The 24,277-nt window shown below is 37.7% G+C and overlaps 1 long non-coding RNA gene across 1 annotated transcript in view; it reads right to left on the reverse strand.

The window, feature by feature from the left end:
* Window positions 1-14,751: 14,751 nt before the first annotated feature.
* LOC111816208 overlaps window positions 14,752-24,277 on the reverse strand; it is a 25,097-nt gene continuing 15,571 nt past the window's right edge. Inside the window, exon 4 of the long non-coding RNA XR_002820657.1 lies at window positions 14,752-14,765. This is a non-coding gene — a long non-coding RNA (uncharacterized LOC111816208). The remainder of the gene's footprint in view (window positions 14,766-24,277) is intronic.

Raw genomic sequence — 24,277 nt, forward strand, 5'->3', positions numbered from 1 at the left:
TCTGCTGCTCATCCTTGAAATGTTTTGAAAAATCACTCAAGAACCCATACTGACCTGGAATTTCTACAATATTTTTGATTACTAATTCATATATTTTCTTGCTATAGATCAATTTTAATTTTCCATTTTTCTTAAATCAGTTTTGTAATCTGTGTTGTTCTAGTTTACCTGTTTCACCTAGGCTATAAAGCTTGTTGGCCTGCAATTGTGCATAGTGTACCCTTATGATCTTTCAATTTCTGCATAAATTTGTAATTATTTCTCTTTCTTCATTTATGACTTTAGTAATTTGAGTCTTCACTATGTCTTAATGAATCTAGATAATGGTTTGCAAATTCTGTTAATCATTGCAAAATTCTGTTAATCATTGCAAATTCTGTTAATCATTTGAATTTGTTATTAATTTTCTTTATTATTTACATGTTTATTCTGTTTCATTATAAACATCTACCTTAATGTTTATTTTATATATTTTATTTTCTCTCTACATGCATAGTGTTTAGTTTATTGTCTTTTTCCTATTTTTTATGGAAGATTAGATTATTTACAAAATATTTTTATATATTTTTGTTTATTTATTTGAACTTAGTACAGGGTCTATAGGGTCTCACTAGGTAGATCGGACTTGTAGTGAGTCTCCTGTTTACAGCCTCCCAAGTGCTGGGATTACAAGTGCACACCACCTTGACCAGTCTTAATTGCCATCTCAGTGCCCCACAAGGGCAGGGCCAGCATGGCAGGCCTGGGGATCGAACTCTGGGCCCCTGCATGTGCCTCAGCAGTCTTTTTAATATGCTGAGCAATTTGGCCAGCCCTTACAAAATATTTTTAATATAGGTGTTTACAGATTTAAATTCTCTCGTGATTGCCTTATTTTCAGTGCATAGCTTTTGCTGTACTCCATTATTATTTTATTTTAATTCAAAGTATTTTCTAGTTTCCTTTTTGGTTATACTGTATTTATCTTTAGGAGTATGTTGCTTAATTGCTACACACTTCTGAATATCATTATCTAGTATTTCTTTTTCTCTTCCAACTAATGTTGCAATTCCTGAATCTTTCTTGTGGTTAATGGTATGTAACATCACCATCTTTCCCCTATGTTTGGAATGTCCTTTTAATAATAATAATAATAATAATAATAATAATAATAATAATAAATTTTTACTGGGAAGATTTTTGCTGAGCTGAGCTTAGCTGTAAATACAGATTAATGATTAATGTTTTATCAACTGTTGGAAGTTTGGCTAATCTAAATTTTTAAGACTTTCCTTCTTGGAGTAATTCTAGTTTCACGGCCAAATGACAAGAAGATACAATGCCTGGCTACCTACCCCTGCCTCCGTGCATCCATAGCGGTCAGCACTACCATTGCTTCCCAGCACAGTGCTATATTGTGCTAAATTAATAATCCTGCACTGAAATATCATAATTATCCAGTAGTATATAGTACTCATTCTTTCATTTTATGCACATGTTATATATTTATTTACTTTAGCATATTTACTATAAGTGATTTTAAGTCTTTGTCTAGTAAGTTCATCCTCTGAGTTTTCACAGGGTCATTTTTTATTGTCTCCTCTCCCTCTGTGTTTGCATCATATTTTGCAGTGTTTTGTTTGCTTAGTAATTTTTACTGAGATGTAGACATGCAACATTATATAATGCTGACTCTTCTGATTTCCTCTGTCAGCATCGTTTGTTGCTCTTGCCATTTGTTTGTATAGTTGTCGTTTATATGCTTTGCTTAGTAATTGTTAACATTTGCATTCTTCATCATATGTGATCACCAGTGTCCGCTCCATGTAAAGCTAATGACTAGACAGAGAATTCTTTATATAACGAAGTCTATGAATGTCCCATCCATTGATGAATAGCTCTGCTGAATGTGCCTTCCACAGCCACAATGGCAAGCTGTGGACCACAGCGGCTTACTGGTCACTTCATGCAGGAGCAGAGCACCAAGGTCAACCAGAGGCCAAAGGTTTAAGTCTTCTCCTGTGTTTCCTGAATGGCCACACACAACCTTGGACATGTAACAGTTGTGTCTATCCATGAGGATTTCTAAAATTCTAGAGGTATGTGTAGTTCCTTAGGCACTTCTTAGCAATATTATCTTCTAGAATTTCTTTTCAGCGTTTTGGTCAATTCACTGTTAGTTCTAATTGTTCAGGTAACCATGATGTTAAATAATTGCTGCAGATGGTTTTCAACAAATTTCCTACAGGTACAGCCTGCAGTGTCTGAGTCAAAGAATGTAAAGTACTACACATACATTTTTCCACAGGTCAAAGACTGACAGTTCTCTGGGGCCACTTTAAGTATTTTAGGAGGTACAAATTATTTTCATCCCTTCAGTGGTTCCTAGAACATCTGAACTCACAGTTGTCATAGTTATAATATTGATGGTTTTCAAGACAGTTATGCAACTGCATGGGGGAGAGGGGGAAGGGATAAGGGCAAATAAAACCTCTGCAAGACTCACTGTTAATACTGAGATTCAGCTTTCTCTCCTGGATAAATACTTCTGAGATAATGGCAAGTCTTCACTTAATTTTGAAATTCATATGCTTCTATGCAGGAGTGGATTGTTTTAGAATCAAGACCTTCTGCTTCCCTTTTGATGCTCATATCATGAATCACTCCCATGTACATGCCATGATGGATTTAACAAGGCGTCCTCACATGTGACCTCTTTGCTTCTTTTAAAATTTTGACCTATAGAATACTGAAACACAAAAAGAGAGAATCCAATGTATTGAATTATATTTCCACTAATCTACCCACTACTATGATTTGAGAGATGCTGATACTTTGACGTATTTGAGTCTGAGTTTACTTCTTACTTTTTATGGAAACTAATGCATTTATTATTATTCATTGTGTACCTTAAAATCAATTCTCTCTTTTGAAATTGACCTATATTAATTTTAACCATATTTGCATTTGAATGCATGATATACATGCATATATGTTGTTCATATATTCTTAAAAGAGTATCTTATTATGTATAAGTTCTAAACACACACACAAGCACACTCGTGCACACACACATACACACACACACACACAGATTTCTCTTTCTTTCTTTCTTTCTTTTTTTTTTTTTGTATTTTAGGAAAGGGTCTACAGGGTGTTCAGGGTCTCACTACTAAATCACACTCATAATTCTCCTCCTGTTTACAGCCTCCCAAGAGCTGGGATTACAGGCTCACACCACCATGCCCAATCTCAATTGCCTTCTCAGTGTGCCCCAGGAGAGTGACCCACATGGCAGGCCCTGGAATGGAAACCCAGGACCCTGTGCCTGCTTGCAGGCACTTTAATCCACTGAGCTATTTGACCAGCCCTAGATTTCTCTTTCAAAGTACTGCTCTTTCACTTACTGTTGTGTCTCTGAGCTTTACCAGTGCTCCTGCATACAAATCTGTAGCTTCACACAATGTCATTCCATTAAGCAGTGAACTACCCTCTGCTTATTCAATCCTATAAAGGTCAATGTTCAGCACAGTGGTTTACATTCGTGAACCATGAAGCTGTATTTCCTGGACTTTCATCTGTATTTTGTTATTCTTACTTGTTTTTACTTCTTGGTCAAATTGCTTGACTCTTGCATGTTGATTCACTCATATGGATGTAACAATGATACAAACTCCATTGAGTCATTTTGAAAATTTAAGAAAAATACCTTGAAAGAATTTTTTGGAAACTAGCGAACAAGAAGTAGAGGCTATTACCACCAATCATGCAGAGAACATGCACATATGTCACTGATGAAAGTTCTAATTTGTAGCAATAGCCTCTGCTTATATTGATTATACCAAAGGTCACTCCCACTAACATTTTAACAATATATTGGTTTAATTGGACAACTCACAGCCTTGGAAAAATATTTGTTATGCACATATTCAAGAAAAGCTCAATATTCAAAGAATACACTTCAAAATTTTTCTCCAAATCAAAAAATAAACTCCATTAGAGAAATGAAGAAAAATAAGAATGTGAGCAGAAAATTCACTTTAAAAGAACCTCATGTGACCAATAAACTCAGACAGGCCAACTAAACAAAGCAGAGTGAAAGCCTTTCCAGTTGGCTCTGTGTAGTTTCACTACATGTCCCCCATATCCACATACAACATTTATCTAGTATTTCTTTTTCTTTTCCAACTAATGTTGCAATTCCTGAATCTCTCTTGTGGTAAATGGTATGTAACATCACCATCTTTTCTGTGTGTTTGGAATGTCCTTTTAATAATAATAATAATGATAAAAAATTTTACTGGGAAGATTTTTGCTGAGCCGAGCTTAGCTGGAACAACTTGAAACATATGGTGCCTTATCCATAGCTGTGTGCATGTGTTTCAAAAAATCTGTGTAGGTGTTTCTCCAAATGTGTAAGAGTAACAGGTGTCTAGACGCACATGTGTTTCTCAAAGCTACTGGTGGTACAGTAGTTGGTGTAAGCAGTCTCCTTGCAGAATAGCAACACAATCAACACAGCTATACATTTGAATTCACGTTTCCTGAAATGCATCAGGAATCTGGCAACTTGATAAGGAATTATCAGACATTGGAATGCTGCTGGGCCTCTGTAATGTCGGAGGCAAAAATTTCCTTCCCTATCCTTGATATTCTGTGTTGGAAAAGATTTTCCTTTTTTATTTTAACCCGGGTCTTAATTGCCCTTCGGTATCAGAATTAATTGTGTTTTCCGCTAAAAGGCCAATGCAGCTTAAGGTTACTCCAGGGTCGCTGCAGCCAGTGCATCTTCTGTAAATGGCCTGATTGTCGTTTGCAGAGAGGAGGGCTGGCTGGGAAAGATGTGTTTGGCCGGGGCTATACATTACAGCCCAATTAGTGTGAAGATCCCTACACGAGTCTTCAACTTTATCTAGCAACTGTCAGAGACGCTAATGGAGACCATAGACAGAGTGGAGAGGAATTCAGTGTCTACTCTCTGCCAAGCAGCAGGGAGAGGGCTTTGTCAGCCTACCAGTGACCCTCAAGGGCTGCTTCTCTAAGTGTTTCTGTCCGCCCCCCAAACTCTTTTCCCCTCACCATCTAAGTTAAGGATGAGAAGAAAACCTGGAGCCTTCACTTATGTGTTAGTAATCCCAAGACTATCAGTGGTTGCTGGCAATGGTGTTGGAGTCCAGGATCTTCTTTGCAATCCTAGGCTATTTGAGTTGGATGATTGAAACCCTATGCTGCAGTTTTATCAGTAATAAGAACAATAATTGTGTCTTGTGAGTAGAAATATTAGAAATACTAAATAATATCTTTATTTAAAAACTCTGCCTGACATGTACTAAAAAACATATATATATATATATATATATATATATATATATATGGAAAATAATGTGCTAAGTTGGTTCCAAAGTCAGGACATTGAAGTTAATACTCCACAACAGTCCTTGTATGATCATGGAAAATCAGTTTCCTAGGCTGTCTTATTTTTATTTTTACTTCTTGTACTTACCTTCTGAGTACTATTTTCAAAGTCACCTAGGTTTAGTTGTATTTATGTGAAAATGTTTTACAACAGGATTTCTCTTTTCCCCATCATGGAAAAATAGGCATCACCCATCCCAAGTCTTGTGAACATTTCTTATCAGAAATACTTTTCAGGGGCTGGGGAGATAGCTCAGTAGAATAAGCGCTTGCTTGGCAAGCACAAGTGCCTGAGTTCAATCACTCGTTGTGAAAAAAAAAAAAAAAAAAGAAAGACAGAAATACTTTTCAGCAGTGATTGGCCTTGCTTCCTTTTTGGGAAAGGTTTCTCTTTCACCTGACTAGAGGACTGAATTCAGAGCCCTGGCTACATTCTTGGTTACCCCATGGCTTTGGATCTTCTGTGCACTTTCATTTTTAATCTCCAGTAAATATACCTGGCTTGACAGAGAGCAGTGCAAAAATGTACACGCATTTCTACCAATGGGCTTAGTCAGTTTTCTTGCTAAATCTCCATCTTTTGAAAACAAAGCCTTCCCTTCTTCAACATTGTGAAGATAAAAAGAGAGCAGAAGATGTTTCAGCCTCCAGCTAAAGAGCTGCAAGGTGGCTGGGCATTTTGGCTCATGCTTGTAATTCCAGCACCCAGGAGGCTGAGGCAGGAGGATCCTTACACGTTTGAGATCAGCCTGAGCTAGAAAGTGAACTCAAGGAGAGTGTAAACTAGACTTTGAGACAATGTCTCAAAAAGATAGAAAACAAAACAAAACAAAACAAAACAAAACAAACAAACAAAAAGCCCACCAAAAACTGCAGGATCTAAGGCACTTCACATTCTGTCACTATCAACATAAATGCATGCTTATTTTCGTTTGTGTGCAGGGGAGTCCTCTTCAATAGCCTAGCATAGGTCTGCTTGAAAGAAAAAATAAAATAAAAAGTTCATGGCTTCTTTTGGAACCAGATAGATATCTCCATGGATTAAGTGTCAGCCTGGCCAGCGCAAGGTCCTGAATTCCAACCCTGATACAAACATTAAAAAAAAAAAAAAAGATGAAGAGCATAAGAACTAAAAATAATTGATCATATTTTTATAGATTTAGTTTATATTCTTTACTCGCTCAGTAATTTCCACATTTTGCCATAAGATTGTCTTACCTATGCATGCATACTTTTCATGTTTTTAAAATTTCTTGTTTTAACAAATTGAAAAATCAAAAAATACTCACTCCAGAATTGGAAGAAAGGCTTTTCGGTTAGTTTGAGACACACCCTAGGCTGGATTTGAACTCCCAGCAGGATATGTTGTCCCAGGTTGTTCTCCTGTCTCCCTCCCTGAGCCTTGAAGCCATGTCAGATGCAGCTTGGAGGTCCTCAGAGCTTGAGTCCACAGGGTGGTCAGGGTCTCACCATTAGATTGGACTCATAGTGATTCTCCTGTGTACAGCCTCCCAAGAGCTGGGATTACAGGCATGTGCCACCACACCCTGTCTCAATTGCCTTCTCAGCACACCCCAGAGCTGGGGCCAGCACTGCAAGTCCGGGGATTAAATCCCTGGCCCCTGCACCTGCTTACATGTGCTTTAATCCGCTAAGCTATTTGGCCAGCCCTTTGCTTACTGAATATAAACAGTGCTCAGTAATGCTATCTATCATTGCTGCAAGAGTTTTCCAATCATGTTTTTTTTTAAAAAGTAAGAGAAATGTGTGTTTCATATTTTATTTAGATAGAGATGCACATTTAAAGATTCAAAGCTCTTATATTTAAATTAGAGTGTGGAGCAGCAGATTATGTCACACTTTAACTACATTAATAGAGAGATACAGACGCCAGATCAGTGAAGAAGACCAGAAGCAATGCCAAGAACAGCTGGAATCCACCTTCCTTTCGGTTGGTTCTTCTGCTGCCCTATATTAGAATGTTGGTTGTAAAATGCTGCCCACTGTAAGTTAAACAAACCATAAAAGTTCTTCGAATCATTTTATTTAAAAGAGGCCTAGAAGTTCTGAAGGAAACTGAGAAGGGTCAACAAAAAATAGAATTAATTGTTTTTATATTTGAAAGCAGAAATGTTTAGTTATAAAAGGACCACATATATAAGCACAATAATATGTATTGCAATTTTTAAGAAAATAAAATATATGTGAGTGTACAATTCCAGAAAATTAGTAAATCTAATGGTGGAACTTTTACACAGCCAAATACCTTACAGCTGATAAAAGAGATGATGTAAAATTATTTCTGCCTTGTGAAGCTTAGCATGTCCATGCTTTGTCATAAACTATGTGTCTGTGTTGTGTGTGCTTAGGAAAGCCACACACAAATTGTCCAGTCTTTCCTTCTAGGGATTTAGATGCCTAAGGATGCTACAAAAGTTATTTTTCTGCCAATATTTTCTGTTTTCAATATTGATTATATGATTCATAATTTAGAAATGGTTGTTTCTAGCTACACTTCATATTTCATTGGTAATAAGTTCTCTTTTTCTTGGAGTACTAAGAAACACAAATCTGGGCAAAATTTAACTCACCAAAACACAAATCATCACAGTCAAGAAACTGAGAACTTCAAGAACCCGAGTGAAGAATTTGCTTGCGTATCATGATCAATATATTGAATACTCCACAGATGATAATGAATTTATTAACTTTCTATTTCCAAATTTCAAGAAATATATCCTAAGGGAGAAAATTGTTTCAGATGAGTTTATTTTTCCCTACAGGATTGTCAGGATTTCCTGTCTAATCTTGTACCTAAGAGGCTGGTCCAGGGTTGAGTCCCTTGGGATCTTGGAAGTATATGGCTGAGTGACAGCAGCCAGGACAAGCTGGCTGAGGCGCTCTGTTCCTTGCAGGAAGAATGAATGCCACAACCCTGAGCTACCCAGAAACTGCGCTAGGAATGCACAGCCTGACCAGACAGGTGATCTGCAGCATGGGCTCTATGCCCTCTCACTCGTCTCCAGAATAATCTCTGGAAAGTCTCACTGGCCTCTGCCCCGCCCGGGGAATGCCACCTGCCCTCAGCTCAGACTCGGTGGCCCCAACCAAATTTAGCTGTGCTTATCCTTCCTGGGATTATTAGATGGTGGTGAGAGGGCACACAGCTTCTCTCTCTCTCTCTCTCTCTCTCTCTCTCTCTCTCTCTCTCTCTCTCTCTCTCTCTCCCTGCTTTGTTACCTCTGATAACCACTGCAGGCTGGGAAGAGTCTCCTGTTTTTTTTGCTGAGCCCCAGCTTTGCTAGAGAGTATGTTCATTCAACAACATCAATCTTAGGTGCCAAAGCCTGGAGATTTGCATTGCAAATAGCCAATCATGGTGACATTTCACCACTGGGTGCAGAACTGGAGCTGTCCTTGTTGGTCAGAGCACCTGGAGAACAATCTACTTTGTAGTCACCTTGACCATATGAAGAAGCGAAGAGGAGGGACAGTGGAAAGTGGATCACTTGCAATTTGAGTAACAAAAAGAATGTTGATTTTTCAAGTCCTGAGGCCATCATTCTTTTCAAAACTAGGAGCTGTTTCCACCACTACTGAGATCAGCCCCATGCAGCCCAATTTCAACCCATGACTGATGCCCGTTCCTATTCTGGGCCCGTGCCTGGTAGGCTCTCCCCCATATGCCATGCAGATACCCTGTTCCTTTGATGCACTCTCATTTGAAGCAATTAACAAGGACTCTTGTCCTTCACATAGAAAACCTTTTGAGCATTTAATGAGTGATTTCAGAAAAAGGGATTACACTAGACAAGTCAAATCTGTTATTTTATTTTTTTATTGGGGTAATTAGTTATCTTTCAGGGGAGAATATTGCGAAGAACCTACTTTTGACATCAGACACATGGATGTCAAGGCTACCTATTCCACTATCTAATTTTATAATTTCAGATAAGTTATTTTACCTGTGCAACTGGACTGTTTATATATAAAGTGGGGATAATTAAAGACTTTACCTTCTAATGTTGTTGAAACTAAATGAGATAACAGTGATGGAGACAAAGAGTCAGAGCTACGAGATGCAAGCCAATGGATTAAAAACTTAATTTGTTTTAATTACATACAGACCTGCTGAACAATCTTACAGTTTGGTGTTGGGAATAAGAAAAGTAGAGCTGTTTCATACGCACCATTGCCCTGGTGTGTATTTCTCATCTATAGAATACAGATATTAAATCCTATTTTACTGTTGTGTTTTAGTGCACTCAGGCTGCTAATGTGCAATATCAGAGCCTGGGTGACGTACAAGCAACAGCAGTTCACAACGGTCTTGTGTTGGGAAGTCAAATACCAAGGGATGTCAGCAGGTTCAGTGTCAGATAAGGTTTGCTTCCCAGGTTGTAGATAGCACTTTCTCACTGTGACCTTATATGATGGTATAGACAAGTAGGGTCTCTTGTGTCTCTTTTGTCAGGGCACCTACCCCCCCTCTTGAAACAATCACCTTCCAAACACCCCTTCTTATGATACTACCAGCTTGGGGAGTAGATGTATTAGGTATATTTTGAAATGTATTACTTTGATGACATCACAGCAGCTTGTCTTGTGCTTCAACTAAGATAATATAAGCCCAGCATCTGGAGACAGATGCCAGTAAATCATGTACTATCCAGACAGTAACATTTCTTCAATAGTTTGGGTTCTAATTGAAGCTTATCATTTTTGTTTTTTTCCTCTTAAAGCTCCTGTCCTAGTCCAGTGCTTCTCACACTGTGGTCCAGGAATGTATCTGAAACCCTGATAAACTTTCAAGAATTTACGAGGTCAAAACTTCATTGATTGTAACATTAATTTTTAATTTTTTTCTATTTTTATTCCTCACAACTGTCCAGTACAATTTTTTAGGAGCTGCATCACAAAAGATAATATTATCACTCTGGTGTCAACATGCAATAGGTTTATAACTGTCACTCTGAAAGAAATTTCAAAAATGAAATCAGTATGGCAGAAAGAACTGTGCACTTACACATTTATTGTGGTATTATTCACAGTAGGCATGGTAGGGATCAGCTTAAATGTCCATCAACAGATGAATGGATAAGAAGATGTCATACCAGTTCTTGGTAAAATATTATGCAACCTCTGCAAAGAAGAAAATTCTACTATTTGCAACTGCATGGCTGGAACTGGAAAATATTCTGCTAAATCAAATAATCTATGCACAGAGAGATAAACACCACATCACATTCGCATCTGTGAACTCCACCAGGTTTGTTTCCTGAGTCTCATTAATCATTTGTGTGTACTGATGCTGTTTACCCATCAAATAACTTGGCTCTGATATTCTCCATTTCTTTCTTTTTTTTATTTTAGGAAAGGGCCTACAGGGTGTTTAGGGTCTCACTCATGGTGATCTGCCTGTTTACAGCCTCCCAAGAGCTAGGATTACAGGTGCTTGCCACCATACCCAGTCTCAATTGCCATCTCAGTGTGCCTCTGGGACAGGGCTAGCGTGGCAGGACTGGGGATCAAACCCCCAGCCCCTGCACCTGCCTGAGGCACTTTAGTCTGCTGAGCTATTTGGCTGACCTCCAGACATTCTCAATTTCATTGTCTTTCCTAATAATGTCCATTCTTCTTGCTAGATTACGTTAGTTACAAATATCTCCTGACACAGATTTTTGTCCACTCTAAAGCTTCCCCTACAAAATTCACTATCATTTGTATCTTTCTATTAAATTCTACCTAACCTTTAAGGTCTTAATTTACCATTGCATTTCCAAGAAACTTGCAAAAGCAGTCACTCTTGCATACTACTTGTTATAATCTGTGTGATAGAAATGCCTCGGTTGTAGGTATGCCAGTTTTGCAGCATCCTATGAACTCCATAAAAGAAATATTTCTTACTGATTGTCTTTGAACATTGTACATGACTTTCAATAGTAGCTTCCTATAAGTGAAGGAAATTTTGTCTAGTGAAGGAAATTTGATGTTGTATTTTAGGCATTTTCCCATGTTGTTGCAAGTTTCACCTTTAAAAACCCTGGGGAAGAGAATAAATTCATAATATATACAGTTTTAAAAAGGAAATCAGATACTATGAAATATCTCCATCCTCCCCCGCCAGGGGCTTGCCTATATGTTTGACCAGTGGTAGGCTGAATTTCACTTGGTAAATGCATAGGCATTGGATGCTAGGGTGTGTGCAAAGATCATGCTTGGTACAGGTGTGAAGAAGGTCTGGACTTAATCTAAAGACCGAAGAGGTTGCAGTCCAGTGAAGGTAGAAAAAAGAACCCAGGCCAGAATGGCTGGTCTTTGAGAAGGACCTTGGGAAAGAGGAAGGAACAGATGATTGTAGCAAAAGCTAGATCCCAAAGAGTCCTGTGTAAGGCCTGCAAAACTTTGACATTTTTTTCTACGTAAAACTACAGAACAGTGTGACAGGAAGAGGTTGTAGAAACTTCACAGCTTACCAGGGAGCGACTTATAGGCTCACACACTCCATACCATTAAGTTTTTCCCAAACCACTAGACTCATCTGAAAGGCCGTAACCTGGCAAAGACACTCTGGTTGCAGGTTAGACTCTACATGGACAAATTGCATTTATGCAAATCATCCTCACAGCTAAATTTTTCCCAAATCAAGAGCAAAGTTTACTAGGGACCTTTTGGAGCCTACTGAGGTCTCTCGGGACTGTACAATTAGGCAGGAAATACCCTACAGGTAGGAATGTGTCTGCTGTGCTTTCCAGATCCTCCAAGAGAATCCCAAACACTGTTATTTCTCAGGGAAATGCAGTAATTCTCTCAGTCCAAAGTTACTTCTTTATCTTCAAGAAACTATAAACAAATGTAGCTTTGGCAATCACAAGTGGGAAAGATAATGCTGACGTGGTTATCGAAAATTCCATTTTAACTCGGCCTCCTTTTTTCCCAGGATTTCACAGCTGTTTCCAGTTCCCTCGCATTCTTGGGCTGTGCTACATTTTGTCCAGCTTTAAATGGGCAAAGCAGAAACGCTGCATTCTTTGGAACATGACTTTCTGTCTCTGAACTAGAAGCTGTTTTAAACATTAAGACCCTTGTTTCCCAATGCCCCAGGGGCTCTCCATTTAAAGGAGCAGCAAAATCCCCAGGACAATTGAGCAAATGAGGTTACACTCCCTACAATTAATGAAACACATTAATATCATTACACTTTTCTCCATTTCTTTTCCCAAATTTTTAAATAAGGTTTCCAGCCAGATGTGCTTCATTCGACAAACCCCAATGAATGATGTTGAATAAAAAGGAACACAAATGAACAATCTTTTATACTAAAAGGGGGAAGCGTCACGTAGTGATTTTATTCTTGCATGCCCCTTCTTGATAAATTGTGTTGACCCAAGATTAAATTGGCTTAGTAGACTTTTCTTAAAGATACAATATGCTAATTTGCTTTTATATTAAACATTTAATTTAATTTAATGTATGTACTGGACTCATTCTAGAAAATATTTCCCTTATTTCTCATTAAGAATAGGCTCCAGTTGTGTTAGTATTGGGATAGAATAACAAAAAAATACTGCAATAAACCACAACATTCTAATACAATTCCAAAGATGTGTATATTATACTATCTATCTATCTATCTATATGTGTGTATATATATATATATATATATATATATATGATGGGAAAACACATCAAAATGTTCATCTTACAGTGGAAATTGATAATTGATTGATGATTGATAGATATTGATCTATGTCGTTCTGACTTTTTATAGGTTTAAATTTTCTTTGAAAAATGTATCTTAGTGTTGCAGTCAAAAATAATGTATGTAATAATGTATGTATTTAAGTTTGGCAAAATATATTTTGAAATTATATATATATAATATATATATATTATATATATATATATATATATATATATATATATATAGAGAGAGAGAGAGAGAGAGAGAGAGAGAGAGATAAAACTGTCTTGAACCAAAAGTGATTTCAGGCAGTTTAATACTTGTGGTTTCTTGTAGTTCATCTTCTGCCTATCTTGAATATTAATACATTCATCTATTCACTGTAAACCTACTATGTGCTGATCAGTATGGCAGAAAGGACATGACTTGAGGCACATAGTTAAAGGAAGCATACATTTAAAAAAGAACAGATATAATTTAATTTTCTCTCTGCAGTAGATTTACCTTTCTAATTATACTTTCCTAAGCTAGTATTAAAACTAGCAGTCCCTAAGCACAAATTCACGAATGCCAAGGGAAGTGGCCTTGAAGGAAAAGGCAGCTCAGGGCATCATCAGTTCAAACTCTTTGTTTTCCACCCTGAAAGGACCACAGAAAACTTCTCCTGCGGAAAGGGTTTGTGATGATTTACTACCCTGCTAACTCCTTGTGTGCTGCACTGTACGGGCTGTCAGAGATGACGTCTTTCAGATGGCAAGGCAAGATGATCATGAAAGCGCCCATGGTGCGTTCCACCAGGGCAGGAGGGTTGTTAATTCTAATGATCCTGGCAGCGGTCCAAGCCAGGAAGCCATGTGCTCCTTCTCCTGAACATTCCCTTGAAATCCCAGTCGAAGAAGTTGCTCTTCCCTTACCATCTCTATTTGTAGTACTTCAGACAGCTGCTAGACAGATGCCATGTCACACTCCAGACATGACTGATTTCAATAATGGGCATAATAATGTCATTGGAATCATTATTTTGGATTTAGGGTTCAAACAGTGTAGTTTCAATGGGGATTATAACTGTAAAATTATTAATGTAGCTGACTGTAATGGTGTAGCACGATCAAGCTGATATATTTTGGAAATGGTTTTACTAGTAGTTATCTTGAATTTGATCTAATTCAACATAAGTAAATGTGACTGATAATGGTTCCCTTTCCTCCAAGATGGGAAGGCTGTAACTGCTATCACTGGATGAGTAAAGCAGGTAGCACCCTCATTTTATAGTTCAGTGAGTTGAGACACAGAGCATTTAATTGCTTATCCCAAGTCGCAAGGTAAGTGACAGAGTCTAATTTCTCCCCTACCACATGGCTGTCTGCACTTATTAAGCTGTGAGTTTCAGGAGCGCTTAGAACCAGTTCATCCCCTTTGTCCAACACCGACCACTCACAGGACCTAAGAGCCACTTAGCACATGTTTTGAATGGATGGAGGAAAAGGAATGGAGTTTTCAATCTCTGTGTATTTCCAAACCAGAATTTTTCAAAATAATTGCGCAGACACATTTTTCTGGAAGCTTCAATCCTGTTCAATTACTTTGTAATTTTTAAAAATGATTTTATAAACAAAACAGCCTAAGCATCTTCTGGACTATAAGGAACTTATGTTCTGCCTCTTAATTTCAGTTCTATAATTTGTATCTTCCTTTTTGACACATTAAACTGACAATAAGTCCGAGTTTCATGTGAGTTCACTGTTTAGAAAAGAGATATGTTAAAGATGGATATTGTACTCAGCTTGAGGACTGAGGTATTGAATGGATCATGTTTTTATGTATTACATCATGAGCCACTTCATTAGTAGCAGGTATGAAGCTAAAAAGACAATGAAGGATTTTTCTTTGCCCAGTTTCAGAAACAATTGAATTAAAGGCCCATTTAATCCCATTATCAATAATGCAGTAACTCAACATTATATTTGAGGGCACAAGATATATCAAATGAGTCGTTAAAACTGGTGTCTGGAGATTGCTTAGATGCCAAGTTTAGATGAAATATGAGGCTCAATAATTCCACAGTAGCAAATGGAGTCTTAGAGTGAATATATATATATATATATATGATATTTACATACAGAAGTATATTTAATGTTTTCTGCTTCTATACTAGGATACCACAGACTGGGCAATTCATCTCATGTTTCTGTCTGCTGAGATATCCAGAAGTATGGTGTCCTTATCAGAGACCTTTGTGCTGTATCACTTCACACTGGAAGGATGAACTCATTTCAGACAGAGAGAAAATTAGGTCAAATGCATCCCTTCACTAAAGAACTTACTAAGCCGGTCACTAAGGCACCCCCAAGATAATGGCCATGATCATTCCTGAGGGTGCTACTCCCAACCTTTTAACCTCTTTTGGGTCCCACCTCTCAGCACTGTTAGGAGGGAGGCCAAGTTTCTAAATGAGTTGTGGAGGAGACACTCAAGCCGTAATGCATAACTACCTCTGAGGACCTGTGTGAACGTTGATTTTTAAGTATTAGTGGAATAAAACAACATACCATATTAAAATTAACTTTAAATGCATTTCATTGGTTTCCTGGTTTGGTATGCATTTAGTTTGTGGATTTGTTTAGAACTCTTAGTTGAAAAAAGAAAAACTGTAAGAATCAAGATTTTGTACCTGTATATATTTAAACATCAATAATGACTTAAGTCAATGTCACACTCTCTTAAAATTCATTTTATAATGTATTTGTATATATAAATACATCTTATATTATTTATAACTTAATTTTCAATGATTTATCTCTACTTAATTATAAAATTTCTTGAAGAAAAAACTATCTCACAATAGCTGCTGCTCACAAACTATATATATATATATATATATATATTTAATCTTAAGGAAGAGGCTTGGTAAACTTGCTGAATAGTATGACAGTATATACTATGTTGAAAATCTTTCTATTAAAAGTTGGCAAATCAACATTTAAGGGCTGGCGAGATGGCTCAGTGGACTAAGCACCTGCTTAGGCAAGTGCAGGAACCAGTGTTCAATCCCCAGTACCACATGCCATGTTGCCCCTGACCCCAGGCATGCTGAGCAGGCAAACAAGTCCAGGTGTGGTGGCGCACTCCTGTCATCCCAGCACTGGGAAGACTTTAAAGAGGAGGATCAGTATGAGTCCAAGCTGTGTAGTGAGACCCTGTACCAAATACATAAATTTAAATAAATAAATATCAATATTTAGATAAAAACACAAGAATAATTTATCAATTTATTATTATATGTAGTACTTTCAAATATCAAATATATTTCACTCCTGAATGGCTACTCTGAGAAATTGCATATTTATAAAAAGTTGAGGATCAGAAAGCACAAAACCAAATTTTTAGATTTTCTGTAATTTAGGTGTTTTTCAGAACATCTAAAAATTTGGATTAAAAAATGGTAGCAAATAAGTGATTCAAGCAGAAAAGTATGAAAGGAAAAAGTTTTACAACATTCTTCAGGCCCAGAATCTGAGAAATCAAGTCTCACTCAAAGAACATCCTTGTAAGCATCTCCACATACATGTACCTACTTTCATAAGGCATGTATTTTATTGTGAAGCCATTCTTATCTTTGACAAGAATGACTTAAGAAAGTGTGTCCATTTAAGACAGCCCCAAAATCAGCCTCACTATTAACGAAATCTTCATAGAACACACAATTATGCAATTGATTAGTGTAATTTAATTTAACGGTAATGAAACACCTCTGGGACAAAGAAACCAGAAATGCATTTAAACACATGACCTAGGGGCTGGGGAGATAGCTTGGTGACACAAGTGCCTGCCTGGCAAGCACAATGTCCTGAGTTTGACCCTTGGTACTACAGGCTAGGCCAGGAACAGAACCTCCAGGTGTGCAGAGCAGGCCCCAGAACTGGGTGTGGTGTAAGACACCTGTGCTCCCAGAAGTAGGCATCCTGAGAAAGGAGGAGCACTATGACTCTGAACTGTATAGTGAGACCCTGAATCAAATAAATAAATAACTACAGGACCTATACTCTGTGTTTTATTCACTGGATATAGCTTTGAGCAGTAATTGGATTCTATTTTCAGAATGCTTAAGTTTACAATAAGGTAGGTAGAATGAAGATGTTTTTGTGTTGTCATGTTGAAGCCACAGTGAGTAGCCTGTGGAGGTGTTCTTAGTAAAGCTAATCCAGGTTGACACCTCTGGAGATGCAAGCATAATCGCTATGGGTTCGGAATCTGAAGATCGTCTGATACCAGTCTTCAGTACATCTTCAACCATAACAAAAGCTCATTAATTCAGACTTCTTTATAAGTAGTTCATAACAATTGGAAGAAAGCACGGTATTCTTCATTACCTAGAAAGAAAAATTCCCAATAAATTAAAACAAACAAACAAAAACTCCAAGAAGATCTCGAGGTACAACATAAATATTTGAATAGGACAAATAATGTTCAAGAATGTGGCATTATTCATGTGCACACAAGTGCAGAAACTATTTCATGGAAAAATGTATGCTCTCAAAGTGTATTAGTATCATTTATGTATGAAATACTCAGCATGCTCTAACTGCCTCTCTATTGTATGTATCTAATTCTTGAGAGAGTTCACTGTTCCATAATACTATTCTTCCAGGTTTTATATTATAGAAAAAATATATATTACCAGGACAACAACTATATAATATTCTTACATAATATATAATTGCATGTTAACTATAACATATGAAGGGTAGATTCAGTATCTTTAAGTTGTGACTTAAAAAGGAATTAATTTGAAAAACTGAAGCTTCCTCATGGCCTATAGTAGTGGTACTCATCCAAGTCTGATTTTTATAATTCTAGGACTATTTTATAGTCTAATGAGTCTTTCTTTTTACCACTGTCAGTATTACTAGAGGCTAGCAGGGAGAGTCCAAGAAGGCTACAAACACGCTATAATCCATCCCATGCTGGCAATGTTGCAAAGACAATATGTGGATTTTAGTAATGATTGCATCAGTTATTGATAAAGTTAATTAGATTTAATGATCACAGCATCAAATATGAAGGTGGCCAAAAATATCCATCTGGCAATCATGAGGTCCACTAAAAATCAGCTACTAAATACTCATGCCCTGAATTCATTCTAAGTTGAATCAGAAATCTTAAAGTTCATGAGATTTCCACAGTGACACTAGCTATACACAAAATACAAAGCAGATTTGTTAGGCAAGTACTTGAGAAGACAGAGAAAGAAAGATTAAAGCATTTGTGCTCCACTTGGGAAGCACAGCCTCCTCACGAAGTTACATGATGGTAAAGACTTTTGCTTTATGAAGCACAATGAGGCCACTGAGCAGGTTGTTCAGTAAGACTGTCTGCTAGAAATTAATGGATTGTCCTGGCAGAGGTACTGAGTGAAAGCCCAGAGTCATAGATGAAGGTTGACAGAAAACAAAACTCTTTGCCATTAGGCATAGTTCACTTACTGAGCAGCATCAACACCCACACGCATTTATGCTTGGTCGGTCTCGTTCCTTCTACAGCTTCAAAATTGCTGCTGTTATACCCATATTACATCCGAGTCCGGATGTGGCCGAAGCTCTGGGAGACTTCAGGTATTCATGTGTCTATACAACTGGCTCAATAGCTAGGTGTTTATCTGAACTGTCAATCAAGTCTTTCTAGTTATTTCTTTCCTAGGAAGACGTGAGGCAATGCCTTATAAGTGGTTCCTATCCACTGTATTCATTGCATGGAATTCTATTACTTCTTCTAAGAAATGAATTGGGAGAAGTCATGTGAATTACAGAATTTAATTACCAGTGTTACACCAACACAAATTTTGCCTTTCACCTTAAGATACGGTCTCAGTTTATTTTTGTTATGATGAAATACCTGAGGCTATGTAGCTTTATGCAGAAAAGAGGTTTATTTACCTGAAAGTTCTGCAGGGTCCAGGGCATGGCACTGGCATAAGCTTTGGTAAGGACAGCATGGTGGATGACATGATAGCTGAAGGAGAGCTTCAGGGAGGGAGATAGCACATCACCAGACCAGAACCCACAAATTGACCCAGGGAGGAGGGTCACTTTTTTTTAACAACTGGTTCTCACCAGAATCAATTCAGAGATCCAAAACAACTCTCAATTCCTCCAGATATTCTCCCACTGACACAAACACTTCCTGCTATACCCAACTTGTATTTATGTAGGAGGGGAAAGATTTATGGCATGCTTGTTTTGCTCTAGAGATTATTAGTCACCTTTGCTTTTGTGATCTCAGAAAGTCAGGAAGGCCAAACAGCTCAGTGGATTAAAGCACCTGCAAGCAGGCACAGGGTCCGGGGGTTCGATCCTTGAGCCTGCCATGTCAGACCTGCCCCCTGTGCATGCAGAGATGGTGTTTGAGACTGGCCATGGTGGTGCACACCTGTAATCCCAGAACTTGGGAGGCTGTTAATAGGAGAATCACTATGAGTCTGATCTAATAGTGAGACCCCTGAAAACCCTGTGAACCCTTCCCTAAAATACAGAAGAAAAAAAAGAAAGTGGAATATGATTTGAATTTTACAGAAATGAATATCTAATATTGGAGAGATTTTCAAAATATTCCAAAGTTAGATATTCGCTAATTTATCAGAAACTCAGAAAGATGAAATTTTAGGCCTCCAGAGAAGTAGGAAAGTCTATGTAACATATACCACATTTCATTTAATCTTGAACCCAAATCTGTAGGAGTAAGATTGCTATTGCCATTTAATTGTAAAGCAAATTGAGCATCACAAAATTTTAAATTTTGCACAAAATCTATTTCTGGTACATAGCCTAATTGGGTGAGAACACAAATCGCTCATTCCAAAGCCTACATATTTCTCTGCTACACAAAATGTATTCTTTGAACTAACAGCGTTTACATCATCCAAAAATTTACTAGAAATACAGAACTTCACAAAGACTCATACCCCCTGAGTTAGAATTTTCAAGAGAAATCCAGAACATCTGCTACAGCATCTGGTACACTGAAGAGTCTGGAATTTAGTTCTGGATATACTGAAATCTATCTGAGGGAATGAAGCAAATTTTATGCATGGTCTCAAAGATCTGACCTGTACCTCAGTCATACCTGGCACTGTCTCCAGCACTATGAATGCAATTGTAGGCTGTTCTTCTTCTTGTGCAGTGGTTTACTGCCTTCTTAATGTAGCAGTCAGCATTTGCATTAACTGTCAATAAGCAGCCAAGCATTAACAAAATTGAATAGTCTAACATTGAGTATCCATCTTTATTCAACACACTTGCATTAAGTATTTTTATGTGTACACACTATGTAAGGTGTTAGAAATTAAAAAAAGGAACTGATGGAGACCCAGCTTCTGTTCTCCAGAAGTTTCCAGATGGTGTTGGAAATACTACCTGTTTCAGGGTTTATACCAGCCTTACCTTACTAAAAATAAGGGCATTAATGGATGGTCACTGACAATAAGGTCTTGGTCAATAGTGATGTTCACAGTAATAATCATCTACCATGCATCTTTTCTCGGTACCATATTTACATGCCTCTAGAGAAGGATGTGCCTGGATTTGTACACAGTGAGTGTAGTTACAGGGAAGTGACACAGCAGACTCAATTTTGGGCTGCTCAACTCCATTTTGGGGCTTCCATCTTTACTTTTCTAATTCCTTTGCATGCATAAGACTGTACTGTATGAGGTTCCAAAATTTCTAACATGAGCATGATACCCATGTAAAGCTACTATGAGACATTTTTGACAAAGGTAAGCCCTGAAAATACCTAACCACTATATAGTGTTTATTTTTAACAATGAAATCTTCTAGTAGAAAATTACCTTGTGAAATGATAGAAAATGAACAAATAGAAACCTTATGGCCACCATAAGTGGTGAAGATTCTGTTTTCATTCCCTATACTAATGGTAGCTTTGTATACATTTTCTGCAAAATTCTCAGCTTCTGAAGGTATGGCAAGAACTGACACAATTCTCATTCGGGGAACAAACAATTCCCAAACAGACTCTTCCTATAAAACTGAATACTTCTAAAGTTTTGAGAATAGTTCCTTAGTCTCCTTTAATGTCCAATGATGGCTTGGGGAGTCAAAAAGAAGAGGCTCTTTGGCAGAAATCTAACAGTTGAAATATTTTCAACGGAATTTGTTTTTATTTCTGTTCAAAGTTTTTGAGCACATTTTCTTTTAGAAAATGTGCCGACCTTTATGGCAGGGTCAATTGTTGGAAAATTTTAAAAATAGAAATAAAAGCTAATGACTCCAAAATTATGACTACAACATATGGTGTGACTGTCTGAACAACATGTGTAAAAAGATGTTCTTAGTGTGTTTTGATGGGATGTTTTTGTGAAAAAGAGAAGCAACACAGCTTTCTTCTCACACACCTCCATCAGAGGAGACCCGCACAACATTCATAGAATCAAGAGCACATATTCCTGGGGAGATCATGGAGCACTCAAGAGTCCATGGTTCTCAGGGACCAGGGGTTTGATCCCCAAATCTGCCATGCCAGCCCCGCCCCCGGAGCACACTGAGAAGGCAATTGAGACTGAGCGTGGTGACGTGCGCCTGTAATCCCAGCTCTTGGGAGGCTGTAAACAGGCGGATCACTATGAGTCTGATCTAATAGTGAGATCCTGAACACTCTGTAGAGCCTTCCCTAAAATATAAAAATAAATAAACAAGTATTTTTAAAAATTCCATGGTTGTGCAGATGCTCAGAAATGGGTAGGTCAGATAAGTCATCAAGGATGAAGTGTTTTTACCTGTTGCCTAAAACATTAACAACTCCATTTTGTGTGGTTACCATTGGAAGATCCATTCATTAATGGCAACCCTTGTGAAGTACAGAAGGAGAGCTCTAAATGTTAGCAATAACCAACTCCACACTCGCTACTAGTGGTTGCAGTGATTTGTGCATGTAAAGAACTGATAGGAATATTTATTTCACTGCTTCAACCAATCATTTAAAAGGTGGCTTCTGTGCATGAAACACGATACCAAGTTGAGAGTTTGCCAAAAAAGTTTAGTATCAGCTGCGTACGTGGGATATGTTAATGATTGATAAATGAAAGAGAAAAGCGCGCGATTTACATGTATATCTGAGTGAGTGAAATTTGTTTGGTGAGATAATTTAAGAAACAAGGCTGAATGCCATTTGCCCTTAAAATAATGGGTAACGACCATCGTCAGTTTCGCCAATTAGACCATCAGGATTGGTTTATTTTTGAAGCTGTCTATAAGGAATATATTGTTACTATTGGGTTAAGAAAGTACTTTTTCTTTTGCAAAATAACAGACATTGGCTATGTTTTGCTTGCCATACATTTAGTTTAAATGCAGTGATTACAGACATTGGGTTTTAATTTTTTCAGTGTATATCAATTTTATCTTGAAAGTACCAGTCCTGTTTCCCATACATCAAATGCGGACTGCTTAATATTATCTTTAACTTATCTATTTTTTAACTAAATCTTTCTCAGTTGAGCAAATCCAAAGAAAAGTTATCATATTTGATATCATAATTTTATCATTCTTCTAGCTTTAATTATTTTGTTAATCAACGAGGAAGTTTTTTTTTTTTTCTTTTTTTTTTCTTCCAAACTGGACAAATTTGCCTTAAAGTATAATGAAATTTACAAAAAGAGCTTTCCTGTCTCTAAACAGCCTTGTTTATAAAAGTATATTACAAAGTTGTGCTCTGCATTTAACACGCATGCGCAATCTGTTAGAAGATGAAATACAATGAATTTGGTAAGAAAACACGTCATGTTCCCATTCGCATTACTTACAGCACAAATGTTTCAAAGGCACCAGAAGAACTTCCTTGAGGAAAAGATGATTTAAGGTCACCAAGGTAATTATTCTGACACCCTCTTAGTGTTCCACAGAAAAACTAAGAAAAAGTGACAACAGCTTTTAAAATCTACATGGGAAATTGCAATAAAAGACCTAATTTTTGGAGATTAAAAAAAAAAAACAAAAAAACTCCTGGAGTCCAATAAGGCGTCAGGCTGTCCAACCCTCCCACACCGGGCCTCTGCTTCAGTACCTTAGGAGGTTCCTTAAACTATCAGATCATTATTCATTTAGATAGGTATTTAAAGGCAATAAACTATTTAATGTGATAGAAGTTATGGGAATCTTACTTGTGTCCGAAGGAAAGAAAACAAAGTTGGAGTATGGAAGTTTATGTGTGAGATTCACGGTCCAGTCTACAGTGTAGGAAATATTAAAACACACACACATACATATATACCTCTTCACATTGTGTGACAAAATGGTAGCTGTCATAATGTGCCAGTTAACATGTCCAATACAAGCTGATCGCCACGTGTCCCCTGGGAAAAGAAGACAGAAACATGACAAAGAACAAAGAACTTGGATCAATAACGCTTGGGGAAATAAGACAGAGAAGGTTATTTACTCGCATTGATCCACCGCTGCCATCACGTAAACTTGGCCTGTTTTTCTTTTGTTAACCTTTAAGCCTGAGTATACTCAAAGGCAACCAGGGAGCCAACTAACAGGTGTAGATTAAGGATCGAAGGAGGTCACCGTACCTCTGTCACCACCAGGCACCCATGTAACAACATCCCTGAAGAAATTTAAACATCAATAGCCATAATAAGGGCAAATTTATCAAGCCCAGCCAGCCTGAGCCGGGAGCCTGCCTGCTTCCAGCAGGTTTGCCCTTGCTAAAGCGCAATTGATTTGGACATTCTTTTACTAGCGTTGATTATCAATTGTGACATAGCAAATTTGTTACCTTCCAAGTGCTGAGTGTATCGCAGCCATTGCAGTCTCTGAAGTGAAAACACTTGGACTTCAGTTCCCGCTCACCAGTGCAAAGCGGGAATGAAGACGACATCGGTGCTGCAAAGCTCGGGCCTGGAGCAGCCCTTTCACAGCGTCTCAGAGAAGCACGACAGCAGAAGAGCAGGGCTTTTGCATCACTGAAGACTTGTGAAGAAGAGTTAAGTATTTGTGCTAGTCAGCCTTTTTGTCACTGAAACCAACGACCCAGCACACACAATTTAAAAGAGGAAAGGTATAATTTGTCTTACGATTCCAGAGGTTTTAGTCCATGGTTAGCTGGCTCCATGGTAGAGACACCACGGTGTGAGGCTGTGGTGGAAGGAAAGGCTGTTCAGTCTGTGACACCTAGAAACCAGAG

The sequence above is a fragment of the Octodon degus genome, unplaced genomic scaffold (assembly GCF_000260255.1).
Source record: "Octodon degus isolate 3935 unplaced genomic scaffold, OctDeg1.0 scaffold00002, whole genome shotgun sequence".
Classification (NCBI taxonomy): Eukaryota; Metazoa; Chordata; class Mammalia; order Rodentia; family Octodontidae; genus Octodon; species Octodon degus.